The following is a 13,321-nucleotide window of genomic DNA, read 5'->3' on the forward strand; positions in this document are numbered from 1 at the left end:
TGGTTCCCCGAGCAGACTGTCAAAGTCATTTAGCAGAATGCCTCATCGCCAGAACTTTCCAACAAGCACCAAGACGTAGCTTGGCTGGTGGTGAGAAAGGCCCTCCCCGTCAGATCCTTCCTACACGCCAGGAAGTTCACCTCCTCTGCACGTTGCCCTCGAGGTGGCTGTGGTGGGGAAGAGACCGTTGTTCACCTCCTTGTGGATTGTGCCTTTGCAAAGAAAGTCTGGAGAGAGATGCAGTGGTTGCTGTCGAGGTTCATCCCGAGCAGCTCTGTGAGACAGGACTGTGTGCTCTACGGGCTGTTCCCAGGGACACACACCGAGACAAACATCAACTGCAGCTGGAGGATCATCAACTCAGTGAAAGAGGCGCTTTGGTCTGCCCGAAACTTGTTGGTCTTCCAGCACAAAGAGTTGTCCCCGACCGATTGTTGCGGACTGGCACAATCCAAAGTCCAGGACTACGTGCTGAGGGACGCACTAAAGCTTGGGGCAGCTGCCGCAAAGGCGCAATGGGGAAGGGTCGCTGTCTACGACCTTTCTACCACAGCGCACCGAGAGACTGGGAACTGTTTAGAGCCCCTCGGGCTGTACAGATCAAAATGAAAGGCTGTAAATGATTGTAATATTGTTTGTACTGATGCACCTGGTGATACATTTTGTAAAAGTTTAACCTGGATTGTACCCTTGTAATGTTGTTTTTGAAATGGTTTGGAATGTGATTGAAGATATTTTATGAATAAAGTATATTTTTACAAAAAAAAAAAAAAAAAATCTGTTCTTATCAGTTTAATATCTGATACGTCCCTTATCTGGGGACCATATATTAAATTGATTTTTGGAGCAGGGAGATGGAATAGGGGCTTGCTCCGTCCACTCCACGCATCGACCCGGTATTGCAGTATCTCTGGGAACGGTGCACCCTCCCCTTTCCAGGGGATTTTCAATGCTAAAAATAGTTTTCTTACAAACATCTGCTTTCTTTACTTCTCAACATGTACATGTTCCAAAATCCAACTTTCTTTCTTTCTCTCTCTCTCTCTCTCTCTCTCTCTCTCACTCACTCACCCGCAGCAGCTACACACAAAAAACACGCACTCTCACCCAACACTCGCCGGCAGGGCCGGCAGCAGATTGGACGCTACGTCCAGATCCCTGATGGAAACAGTTAAGGATGCCAAGCTGCACGACGTCTTCAGCAACCCTGCAGACGGAGCGCAGCGTAGATACACCTGGTCGCGGCCAGACGGGTCCATTCGTTCCAGGATAGACTTCCTGTTTGTGTCCCGTGCATTCACAGTCAGATCCACCGAGGTCAAGCCGGTGTTCTTCTCTGACCACTGCCTCCTACTGGCGGACTGCCACTTGGAGGAAGACCTGAGGGTGGGCAGGGGGGCATGGAAGCTAAATGTGCAACTGCTGACCCCAGAGAACATTGAGGAGCTCAAGAGGGATTACAAAGGTTGGAGAACCGTGAAACCCCTCTTTGAGTCCCTGACACACTGGTGGGAAGTGACCAAGGGAAGCATCAAGAGGTTTTTCATCCGCAAAGGCACCCAGAAAGCTAGAAAGGAACAGAGGGAAATGTCCCGACTCCAGAAAAAGATGCAGAACCTGCTCCGGCTGCAGTCGATGGGGGTCGATGTCAAGGAGGAGCTCCAAGAGGTGAAGGGCCAGCAAGCCTCGCACTTTGCCTCGGAGGCCTCCAAGATCATCTTCCATTCCAGAGTCCGCTCCGTGGAGCAGGATGAGACGTGCTCACGTTTCTTCTTCCAAAAGGTACACAGAGAGCGCTCTGTGATCAGCAGCCTGAAGGAAGAAGACGGCTCAGTAAAGTCATCACGGTCCGACATTCTGAGGATCAGCAAATCCTTTTATGCCGGATTGTATGACGTGAAGCCCACGGACAGCACGGCCTCCCAGTCCTTCCTGTCCTCTATCACGGAGGTCTTAGACCACAGCACGCGGGAGAGCCTGGACAAACCGCTAACTCCTGACGAACTGACTAAGGCCCTCGAGTCCTTCGAGAAGAATAAAACCCCCGGAAGCGACGGCTTGCCGGCGGAGTTGTATTGGGCTCTGTGGGACTTGATCGGGCCAGACCTGCTAGGAGTGTACGAGAGAATGCTCCTGGCCGGTAGTATGTCAGAATCCATGAGGAAAGGCATCATCACCCTCATCTACAAGCACAAGGGGGAAAGGGAGGAAATTAGAAATTGGCGACCCATTTCACTGTTGAATGTGGACTATAAGATTCTGTCCAAGGTCATCGCCAACCGGGTCAAATCCGCTCTGGAATTGGTGATTCACCCTGACCAGACCTGCTCTGTGCCAGGCAGGAAGATCTCTGACAGCATGGCGCTGCTCAGGGATACGATTGCCTATGTACAGGACAGGGGTGTGGATACCTGCCTCATCAGCTTGGATCAGGAGAAGGCCTTTGACAGAATATCGCACACCTACATGGGGGATGTGCTCTCCAAAATGGGCTTTGGGGAGGGAATTCGAAATTGGATCCAACTGCTCTACACTAACATCAGTAGCGCAGTCTCAATCAATGGGTGGGAAACAGATAGCTTTCCGATTAAATCTGGAGTCAGGCAGGGCTGTCCTCTCTCGCCTGTCCTTTTCGTGTGTTGCATAGAACCCTTTGCCGAGTCCATCAGGAACGACCCGGGCATAAGAGGAGTGACGATCCCAGGCAGTGGAGGCACTCAGGTAAAAGCCTCCCTGTACATGGACGACGTCGCCGTCTTCTGCTCGGATCCGCTGTCGGTGCGCAGACTGATGCACATCTGCGACCAGTTCGAACTGGCCTCGGGAGCCAAGGTAAATCGTGGGAAGAGCGAGGCCATGTTCTTTGGGAACTGGGCTGACCGATCCTTTGTCCCCTTCACTGTCAGGGCTGACGGCCTGAAGGTGCTGGGGATATGGTTCGGAGGGACCGGGGCATGCGTTAGAAACTGGAAGGAGCGAGTGGCTATGGTGAAGAGGAAACTGGGCATGTGGGATCGACGCTCCCTCTCCATTGCGGGTAAGAACCTGGTCATCAGGTGTGAGGTACTCTCGCTGTTGCTGTACGTGGCGCAGGTCTGGCCCATTCCAGACTCCTGCGCGACGGCGATAACTCGAGCCATCTTCCGCTTTATCTGGAGGTCGAAAATGGATCGGGTCCGCAGGGACGCGATGTACAAGCCTCTAGATAAAGGGGGAAAAAACGTGCCCAACATCGCCCTCATACTGATGGCCACCTTTGTGTGCGGCTGCATCAAGCGGTGCGTAGACCCTCAGTACGCAAACACCAAGTGTCACTACGTGCTGAGGTTCTACCTGTCCCCGGTGTTGCGAAGGATGGGTCTGGCCACGCTGCCGCGGAACGCTCCAAGTAGTTGGACCGTGCCGTACCACCTGTCCCTGGTGGAAAAATTGATTCAGAAAAACACCTTTGACCACAAGTCCATCAGGCAGTGGTCAGCACGTAACGTCCTAGAGGCCCTGAGGGATAAGGAGAGGGTGGACCCTGTGGGATGGTTCCCCGAGCAGACTGTCAAAGTCATTTGGCAGAATGCCTCATCGCCAGAACTTTCCAACAAGCACCAAGACGTAGCTTGGCTGGTGGTGAGAAAGGCCCTCCCCGTCAGATCCTTCCTACACGCCAGGAAGCTCACCCCCTCTGCACGTTGCCCTCGAGGTGGCTGTGGTGGGGAAGAGACCGTTGTTCACCTCCTTGTGGATTGTGCCTTTGCAAAGAAAGTCTGGAGAGAGATGCAGTGGTTGCTGTCGAGGTTCATCCCGAGCAGTTCTGTGACACAGGACTCTGTGCTCTACGGGCTGTTCCCAGGGACACACACCGAGACAAACATCGACTGCAGCTGGAGGATCATCAACTCGGTGAAAGAGGCGCTTTGGTCTGCCCGAAACTTGTTGGTCTTCCAGCACAAAGAGTTGTCCCCGACCGATTGTTGCGGACTGGCACAATCCAAAGTCCAGGACTACGTGCTGAGGGACGCACTAAAGCTTGGGGCAGCTGCCGCAAAGGCGCAATGGGGAAGGGTCGCTGTCTAAGACCTTTCTACCACAGCGCACCGAGAGACTGGGAACTGTTTAGAGCCCCTCGGGCTGTACAGATCAAAATGAAAGGCTGTAAATGATTGTAATATTGTTTGTACTGATGCACCTGGTGATACATTTTGTAAAAGTTTAACCTGGATTGTACCCTTGTAATGTTGTTTTTGAAATGGTTTTGAATGTGATTGAAGATATTTTATGAATAAAGTATATTTTTACAAAAAAAAAAAAAAAAAATCTGTACAGAATATCGCACACCTACATGGGGGATGTGCTCTCCAAAATGGGCTTTGGGGAGGGAAATCGAAATTGGATCCAACTGCTCTACACTAACATCAGTAGCGCAGTCTCAATCAATGGGTGGGAAACAGATAGCTTTCCGATTAAATCTGGAGTCAGGCAGGGCTGCCCTCTCTCGCCTGTCCTTTTCGTGTGCTGCATAGAACCCTTTGCCGAGTCCATCAGGAAGGATCCGGGCATAAGAGGAGTGACGATCCCAGGCAGTGGAGGCACTCAGGTAAAAGCCTCCCTGTACATGGACGACGTCGCCGTCTTCTGCTCGGATCCGCTGTCGGTGCGCAGACTGATGCACATCTGCGACCAGTTCGAACTGGCCTCGGGAGCCAAGGTAAATCGTGGGAAGAGCGAGGCCATGTTCTTTGGGAACTGGGCTGACCGATCCTTTGTCCCCTTCACTGTCAGGGCTGACGGCCTGAAGGTGCTGGGGATATGGTTCGGAGGGACCGGGGCATGCGTTAGAAACTGGAAGGATCGAGTGGCTATGGTGAAAAGGAAACTGGGCATGTGGGAGCGACGCTCCCTCTCCATTGCGGGTAAGAACCTGGTCATCAGGTGTGAGGTACTCTCGCTGTTGCTGTACGTGGCGCAGGTCTGGCCCATTCCAGACTCCTGCGCGATGGCGATCACTCGAGCCATCTTCCGCTTTATCTGGAGGTCGAAAATGGATCGTTTCCGCAGGGACGCGATGTACAAGCCTCTAGATAAAGGGGGAAAAAACGTGCCCAACATCGCCCTCATACTGATGGCCACCTTTGTGTGTGGCTGCATCAAGCGGTGCATAGACCCTCAGTACGCAAACACCAAGTGTCACTACGTGCTGAGGTTCTACCTGTCCCCGGTGTTGCGAAGGATGGGTCTGGCCACGCTGCCGCGGAACGCTCCAAGTAGTTGGACCGTGCCGTACCACCTGTCCCTGGTTGAAAAATTGATGCAGAAAAACACCTTTGACCACAAGTCCATCAGGCAGTGGTCAGCACGTAACGTCATAGAGGCCCTGAGGGAAAAGGAGAGGGTGGACTCGGTGGGATGGTTCCCCGAGCAGACTGTCAAAGTCATTTGGCAGAATGCCTCATCGCCAGAACTTTCCAACAAGCACCAAGACGTAGCTTGGCTGGTGGTGAGAAAGGCCCTCCCCGTCAGATCCTTCCTACACGCCAGGAGGCTCACCCCCTCTGCACGTTGCCCTCGAGGTGGCTGTGGTGGGGAAGAGACCGTTGTCCACCTCCTTGTGGATTGTGCCTTTGCAAAGAAAGTCTGGAGAGAGATGCAGTGGTTGCTGTCGAGGTTCATCCCGAGCAGTTCTGTGACACAGGACTCTGTGCTCTACGGGCTGTTCCCAGGGACACACACCGAGACAAACATCGACTGCAGCTGGAGGATCATCAACTCGGTGAAAGAGGCGCTTTGGTCTGCCCGAAACTTGTTGGTCTTCCAGCACAAAGAGTTGTCCCCGACCGATTGTTGCGGACTGGCACAATCCAAAGTCCAGGACTACGTGCTGAGGGACGCACTAAAGCTTGGGGCAGCTGCCGCAAAGGCGCAATGGGGAAGGGTCGCTGTCTAAGACCTTTCTACCACAGCGCACCGAGAGACTGGGAACTGTTTAGAGCCCCTCGGGCTGTACAGATCAAAATGAAAGGCTGTAAATGATTGTAATATTGTTTGTACTGATGCACCTGCTGATACATTTTGTAAAAGTTTAACCTGGATTGTACCCTTGTAATGTTGTTTTTGAAATGGTTTGGAATGTGATTGAAGATATTTTATGAATAAAGTATATTTTTACAAAAAAAAAAAAAAATCTGTTCTTATCAGTTTAATATCTGATACGTCCCTTATCTGGGGACCATATATTAAATTGATTTTTGGAGCAAGGAGATGGAATAGGGGCTTGCTCCGTCCACTCCACGCATCGACCCGGTATTGCAGTATCTCTGGGAACGGTGCACCCTCCCCTTTCCAGGGGATTTTCAATGCTAAAAATAGTTTTCTTACAAACATCTGCTTTCTTTACTTCTCAACATGTACATGTTCCAAAATCCAACTTTCTTTCTTTCTCTCTTTCTCTCTCTCTCACTCACTCACTCACCCGCAGCAGCTACACACAAAAAACACACACGCTCACCCAACACTCACAGACAGCACTCTCATCTCACAAACACTCTACCTCACTTATACAAAAACAGCTTTCACTTGCAAATACACCTCTCAAACACTCTCTCAGCTGCACCTTTCGCCTCACAACATTTTAAACCAGCTCTCTGCTGCCGCTGCCGCTGCTGCTGCTGACACAGCAACAAACAAAACTCACACCTCAAAGCTCACACACTTTACACAGCTACTCCGAAACCTCTACATCCACATTCACACAATCCTTACATTGCACAAGGAGCCCATTCCGCCCGTCGTGCCTGCACCAGCTCTCCCGGTGAACATTTCACCTCGTGCCTTTCTCCTGCCTTCTCCACGTAACCCGGCACATGCTTTCTTTTCAAATAATCATCTCATTCCCTCTTCAATTGAACCTGCCTCCGCCGCGCTATCAGGCGGTGCATTCCAGACCCTGACCGCTCGCTGCTCCTATCGCTTTTGCTTCTTTTGCCAGTTACTTTAAACCTGTGCCCTCTCCTTCTCGATCCTTGCCCCGGTGCAAACAGTTTTTCCCTATCTACTCTCTCCAGACCCCTCATGATTTTCAATACCTCTATCAAGTCTCCTCTCGGACTTCTTTTCCCCAAGGAATACAGTCCCAACTTCTCCAATCTTACTTCATAACTCAACTTCCTCGCCCCTGGAACCAAACTCGTAAACCTCTTCTGCACTCTCTCCAATGCCTCCACTACCTTCCTAAAATGCAAGTCAAAATGCAATCCCTCAGAGTCGGCATGGCTTTACGAAGAGTAAATCGTGTTTGACTAATTTGCTAGAGTTCTTTGAAGATGTGACAAGCAAAGTGGATAACGGGGATCCTGTAGATGTAGTATGTCTGGACTTCCAGAAGGCATTTGATAAGGTGCCGCACAAATGATTAATACACAAGATAAGATCACACGCAGCTAAGGGTAATATATTAGCTTGGATAGAGGATTGGCTAACCAACAGAAAGCAGAGAGTCAAGATAAATGGGTCTTTTGTGGATGCCAAGCTGTAACTAGTGGGGTGCCACAGGGTTCGGTCCTCGGGCCCCAACTATTTACTTGGATTCAGGAGTAGAAGGTACTATAGCTAAATTTGCAGATGACACCAAAATAGGTGGGAAAGTAAGTTGCAATGAAGAAATAAGAAATTTACAAATGGATATGGACAGGTTAGGTGAATGGGCCAAAATTTGGCAGATGGAGTTTAACTAAGTTAAATAAGTTTAATAAGTGTGCGGTTATCCATTTTGGTCAGAAGAATAAAAAGGCGACTTATTATTCAAATGGAGAGAAACTTCAGAAATGCTTCAGCACAGAGGGATCTGGGTGTCCTCGCGCACGAATCGCTGAAAGCTAGTATGCAGGTACAGCAGGTAACAAGGAAGGCAAATGGAATCGCTTCTCGGCCTTTTGGCTAAGATCAAGTGTTGCAGGGGCGACACCATGGTCCTGTGGGATGGAAGGGCGATAACCAATCGCAATCCAAATCCATACCGTGGGTTACCTATCACCGTCCGAGTCACGGTGAACCACAGCGAAGGAGGATCACCTATGGATCGGGGCTTCTTCACCAGGAGGATCCTGTTGAAGGCGTGCGGCTTCCAAGCTACGGAGATCTTCACCCTGCACGACTCCCGCAAAGGCGGTTATTTTGACGTGACGTTCAAGCGGGTGGCAGACTGCGTCCGGCTCCTGAGGGTGTTCGAGGAGAAGAGAGACCTGCCGGAGATGAAAATCCTGACGGCGGAGCCGCACTTTTCTCTGCCGTTGCAACGGGAACGTGTGGTGATGGTGCATGTGTACAACCCCTTCGTCCCTGTCGCCGACGTGGTCACCTTCCTCACCAGGTACTTCGATAAGGTGGGGAGCGGCACCGAGATTCGAGACGACTTGGGGATCTGGACAGGCAAACGCCTGTTTAAGGTCACGCTAAAGACCGATGGTAAGTGAGCCATTTTCCACCCTCCTTCCAGTTTCGCTATCGGGGGAAACCGTGGCTACCTGGTCTACGCTGGGCAACCCAAGCATTGTCGCTCATGCGGCAAGTCTGGTCATGTGGCGGCCAACTGCAGCGCCTCCCTCTGCAAGATCTGCAAACAGGAAGGGCACCAGACAAAAGACTGCAAACAGGCCAAGTGCTGCAACCTGTGTGGCGAGGCAGGTCACCTCTACAGGACCTGCCCCAAACGCTGCCGTACTTACGCACAGGCAGCCAAAGCCGACCAGGGGGAAGCAGAAGAAATGTTTCGTGTCACTCCAACCACCAAGGCCCCCAGGGAGCTCAACGGGACAAAGGAGGACACAGAGAGAGACAAGGTGGAGAAAGAGATTGAGGCAACAGAGAGCCAACCAACAGCACTACCCCCTGAACCTCCCAGTCCTCAGGACAGCGAATCAATGGAGGAGGAGGCAGCAGTGGAAAAGCAGCAGGGGGAGTGGCGGACGGTGAAGAACAAGAACAAGAAAAGTAAGAGGGAGCGAAGAAGAAGCAAAGGCGTTTCCCAGAGAAGCGGCAAGAGGCGTCTCCCATCCGACACGGACGACAAGGGCAGCAGCTCTTCGGATGATGAAGTGCCAGGGCGGCACCGACAGAAGAGGCGGCAAAGCTCCAGGGCGTTGGAGGACGAGACACCCGAGCTCCAGGAAATTGGAGACAACAAGGAGACCAGCGCACCCCAACTTTGCCTGCAACCTGAGGAGGCCAGTGCACCACAGCCCCTGGAATCTGGGAGCAGTGAGGCAATCATCGCACCCCAGCTCCAGGAAGCCGGGAACAGCAACACCCCAGAGGGGGTGAGTTTTGGAGAAGCTTCTCCAGCAAAGGTCATCTCAAAACCCGCTCTCTACGAGAACCTCCAGATGCCACTGGAGCAGAACACGGCCAAGGAGATCTACCTCAGCCCATCCAAAGTGAAGGAATTTGAGCTCACTACGGGTATGAAGGAGCAGACTAAAGGTCTGGGACTCTCAGAGACAGTGGGTTTGGTAGGAGAATAAATGCTTTAAAATGGGTTTAAAGATTGTATCCATAAATGTGCGTAGCATTAAATCTACTACGCGATGTGTTGCGACCTTGGACTACCTAGCCAAGGTCAAAGCTGACCTGTTGTTTCTGCAGGAGTGTGCGATACCGCACCTCAGCTCCTACAGGCAATGGTCACGATGGTGGTCCCACGGGCCATCGATCTGGTCGGGCGGAAACGACTCTCGTTCCTCCGGCCTGGGTATTCTGCTGCGGGGAGGCAACTTCACCGTCTCCGAGGTCAAGGAGGTGGTGGGCGGGCGCCTCCTCGTAGCAGACGTAATGTACAAGAACGCTCCACTCCGGTTAATTAACGTGTATGGCCCGGCACAAGGGGCTGAGCGGCTGGAGGTTTTTCAGCAGCTCCCACTGCTGCTGGCGACCTCCAGGCCGGTCATTCTGGGCGGGGACTTCAACTGCATCATCGATGCGGCTGGACGATCCGGCAGGGCCGGAAGCAGATTGGACGCTACGTCCAGATCCCTGATGGAAACAGTTAAGGATGCCAAGCTGCACGACGTCTTCAGCAACCCTGCAGACGGAGCGCAGCGTAGATACACCTGGTCGCGGCCAGACGGGTCCATTCGTTCCAGGATAGACTTCCTGTTTGTGTCCCGTGCATTCACAGTCAGATCCACCGAGGTCAAGCCGGTGTTCTTCTCTGACCACTGCCTCCTACTGGCGGACTGCCACTTGGAGACGGACCTGAGGGTGGGCAGGGGGGCATGGAAGCTAAATGTGCAACTGCTGACCCCAGAGAACATTGAGGAGCTCAAGAGGGATTACAAAGGTTTGAGAACCGTGAAACCCCTCTTTGAGTCCCTGACACACTGGTGGGAAGTGATCAAGGGAAGCATCAAGAGGTTTTTCATCCGCAAAGGCACCCAGAAAGCTAGAAAGGAACAGAGGGAAATGTCCCGACTCCAGAAAAAGATGCAGAATCTGCTGCGGCTGCAGTCGATGGGGGTCGATGTCAAGGAGGAGCTCCAAGAGGTGAAGGGCCAGCAAGCCTCGCACTTTGCCTCGGAGGCCTCCAAGATCATCTTCCGTTCCAGAGTCCGCTCCGTGGAGCAGGATGAGACGTGCTCACGTTTCTTCTTCCAAAAGGTACACAGAGAGCGCTCTGTGATCAGCAGCCTGAAGGAAGAAGACGGCTCAGTAAAGTCATCACGGTCCGACATTCTGAGGATCAGCAAATCCTTTTATGCCGGACTGTATGACGTGAAGCCCACGGACAGCACGGCCTCCCAGTCCTTCCTGTCCTCTATCACGGAGGTCTTAGACCACAGTACGCGGGAGAGCCTGGACAAACCGCTAACTCCTGACGAACTGACTAAGGCCCTCGAGTCCTTCGAGAAGAGTAAAACCCCCGGAAGCGACGGCTTGCCGGCGGAGTTGTATTCGGCTCTGTGGGACTTGATCGGCCCAGACCTGCTAGAAGTGTACGAGAGTATGCTCCTGGCCGGCAGCATGTCAGAATCCATGAGGAAAGGCATCATCACCCTCATCTACAAGCACAAGGGGGAAAGGGAGGAAATTAGAAATTGGCGACCCATTTCACTGTTGAATGTGGACTATAAGATTCTGTCCAAGGTCATCACCAACCGGGTCAAATCCGCTCTGGAATTGGTGATTCACCCTGACCAGACCTGCTCTGTGCCAGGCAGGAAGATCTCTGACAGCCTGGCGCTGCTCAGGGATACGATTGCCTATGTACAGGACAGGGGTGTGGATACCTGCCTCATCAGCTTGGATCAGGAGAAGGCCTTTGACAGAATATCGCACACCTACATGGGGGATGTGCTCTCCAAAATGGGGTTTGGGGAGGGAATTCGAAATTGGATCCAACTGCTCTACACTAACATCAGTAGCGCAGTCTCAATCAATGGGTGGGAAACAGATAGCTTTCCGATTAAATCTGGAGTCAGGCAGGGCTGTCCTCTCTCGCCTGTCCTTTTCGTGTGTTGCATAGAACCCTTTGCCGAGTCCATCAGGAAGGATCCGGGCATAAGAGGAGTGACGATCCCAGGCAGTGGAGGCACTCAGGTAAAAGCCTCCCTGTACATGGACGACGTCGCCGTCTTCTGCTCGGATCCGCTGTCGGTGCGCAGACTGATGCACATCTGCGACCAGTTCGAACTGGCCTCGGGAGCCAAGGTAAATCGTGGGAAGAGCGAGGCCATGTTCTTTGGGAACTGGGCTGACCGATCCTTTGTCCCCTTCACTGTCAGGGCTGACGGCCTGAAGGTGCTGGGGATATGGTTCGGAGGGACCGGGGCATGCGTTAGAAACTGGAAGGAGCGAGTGGCTATGGTGAAGAGGAAACTGGGCATGTGGGATCGACGCTCCCTCTCCATTGCGGGTAAGAACCTGGTCATCAGGTGTGAGGTACTCTCGCTGTTGCTGTACGTGGCGCAGGTCTGGCCCATTCCAGACTCCTGCGCGACGGCGATAACTCGAGCCATCTTCCGCTTTATCTGGAGGTCGAAAATGGATCGTGTCCGCAGGGACGCGATGTACAAGCCTCTAGATAAAGGGGGAAAAAACGTGCCCAACATCGCCCTCATACTGATGGCCACCTTTGTGTGCGGCTGCATCAAGCGGTGCGTAGACCCTCAGTACGCAAACACCAAGTGTCACTACGTGCTGAGGTTCTACCTGTCCCCGGTGTTGCGAAGGATGGGTCTGGCCACGCTGCCGCGGAACGCTCCAAGTAGTTGGACCGTGCCGTACCACCTGTCCCTGGTGGAAAAATTGATTCAGAAAAACACCTTTGACCACAAGTCCATCAGGCAGTGGTCAGCACGTAACGTCCTAGAGGCCCTGAGGGATAAGGAGAGGGTGGACCCTGTGGGATGGTTCCCCGAGCAGACTGTCAAAGTCATTTAGCAGAATGCCTCATCGCCAGAACTTTCCAACAAGCACCAAGACGTAGCTTGGCTGGTGGTGAGAAAGGCCCTCCCCGTCAGATCCTTCCTACACGCCAGGAAGCTCACCCCCTCTGCACGTTGCCCTCGAGGTGGCTGTGGTGGGGAAGAGACCGTTGTTCACCTCCTTGTGGATTGTGCCTTTGCAAAGAAAGTCTGGAGAGAGATGCAGTGGTTGCTGTCGAGGTTCATCCCGAGCAGTTCTGTGACACAGGACTCTGTGCTCTACGGGCTGTTCCCAGGGACACACACCGAGACAAACATCGACTGCAGCTGGAGGATCATCAACTCGGTGAACGAGGCGCTTTGGTCTGCCCGAAACTTGTTGGTCTTCCAGCACAAAGAGTTGTCCCCGACCGATTGTTGCGGACTGGCACAATCCAAAGTCCAGGACTACGTGCTGAGGGACGCACTAAAGCTTGGGGCAGCTGCCGCAAAGGCGCAATGGGGAAGGGTCGCTGTCTAAGACCTTTCTACCACAGCGCACCGAGAGATTGGGAACTGTTTAGAGCCCCTCGGGCTGTACAGATCAAAATGAAAGGCTGTAAATGACTGTAATATTGTTTGTACTGATGCACCTGGTGATACATTTTGTAAAAGTGTAACCTGGATTGTACCCTTGTAATGTTGTTTTTGAAATGGTTTTGAATGTGATTGAAGATATTTTATGAATAAAGTATATTTTTACAAAAAAAAAAAAAAAAAAAAAATCTGTTCTTATCAGTTTAATATCTGATACGTCCCTTATCTGGGGACCATATATTAAATTGATTTTTGGAGCAGGGAGATGGAATAGGGGCTTGCTCCGTCCACTCCACGCATCGACCCGGTATTGCAGTATCTCTGGGAACGGTGCACCCTCC

General features: G+C 52.3%; 1 non-coding gene and 2 pseudogenes across 1 annotated transcript; all 3 read left to right on the top strand.

The window, feature by feature from the left end:
• The first annotated feature begins 749 nt into the window (after positions 1 to 749).
• LOC144674985 (U2 spliceosomal RNA) lies at positions 750 to 930 on the top strand (annotated as a pseudogene).
• A 5,217-nt stretch (positions 931 to 6,147) lies between these two features.
• LOC144674978 (U2 spliceosomal RNA) lies at positions 6,148 to 6,325 on the top strand (annotated as a pseudogene).
• A 6,811-nt stretch (positions 6,326 to 13,136) lies between these two features.
• On the top strand, positions 13,137 to 13,321 carry LOC144674991 (U2 spliceosomal RNA). Its single transcript, XR_013574710.1, has one exon. It is a non-coding gene; the product is annotated as a U2 spliceosomal RNA (small nuclear RNA).

The sequence above is a fragment of the Cetorhinus maximus genome, unplaced genomic scaffold (genome assembly GCF_964194155.1).
Source record: "Cetorhinus maximus unplaced genomic scaffold, sCetMax3.hap1.1 HAP1_SCAFFOLD_882, whole genome shotgun sequence".
NCBI classification, from domain to species: Eukaryota; Metazoa; Chordata; class Chondrichthyes; order Lamniformes; family Cetorhinidae; genus Cetorhinus; species Cetorhinus maximus.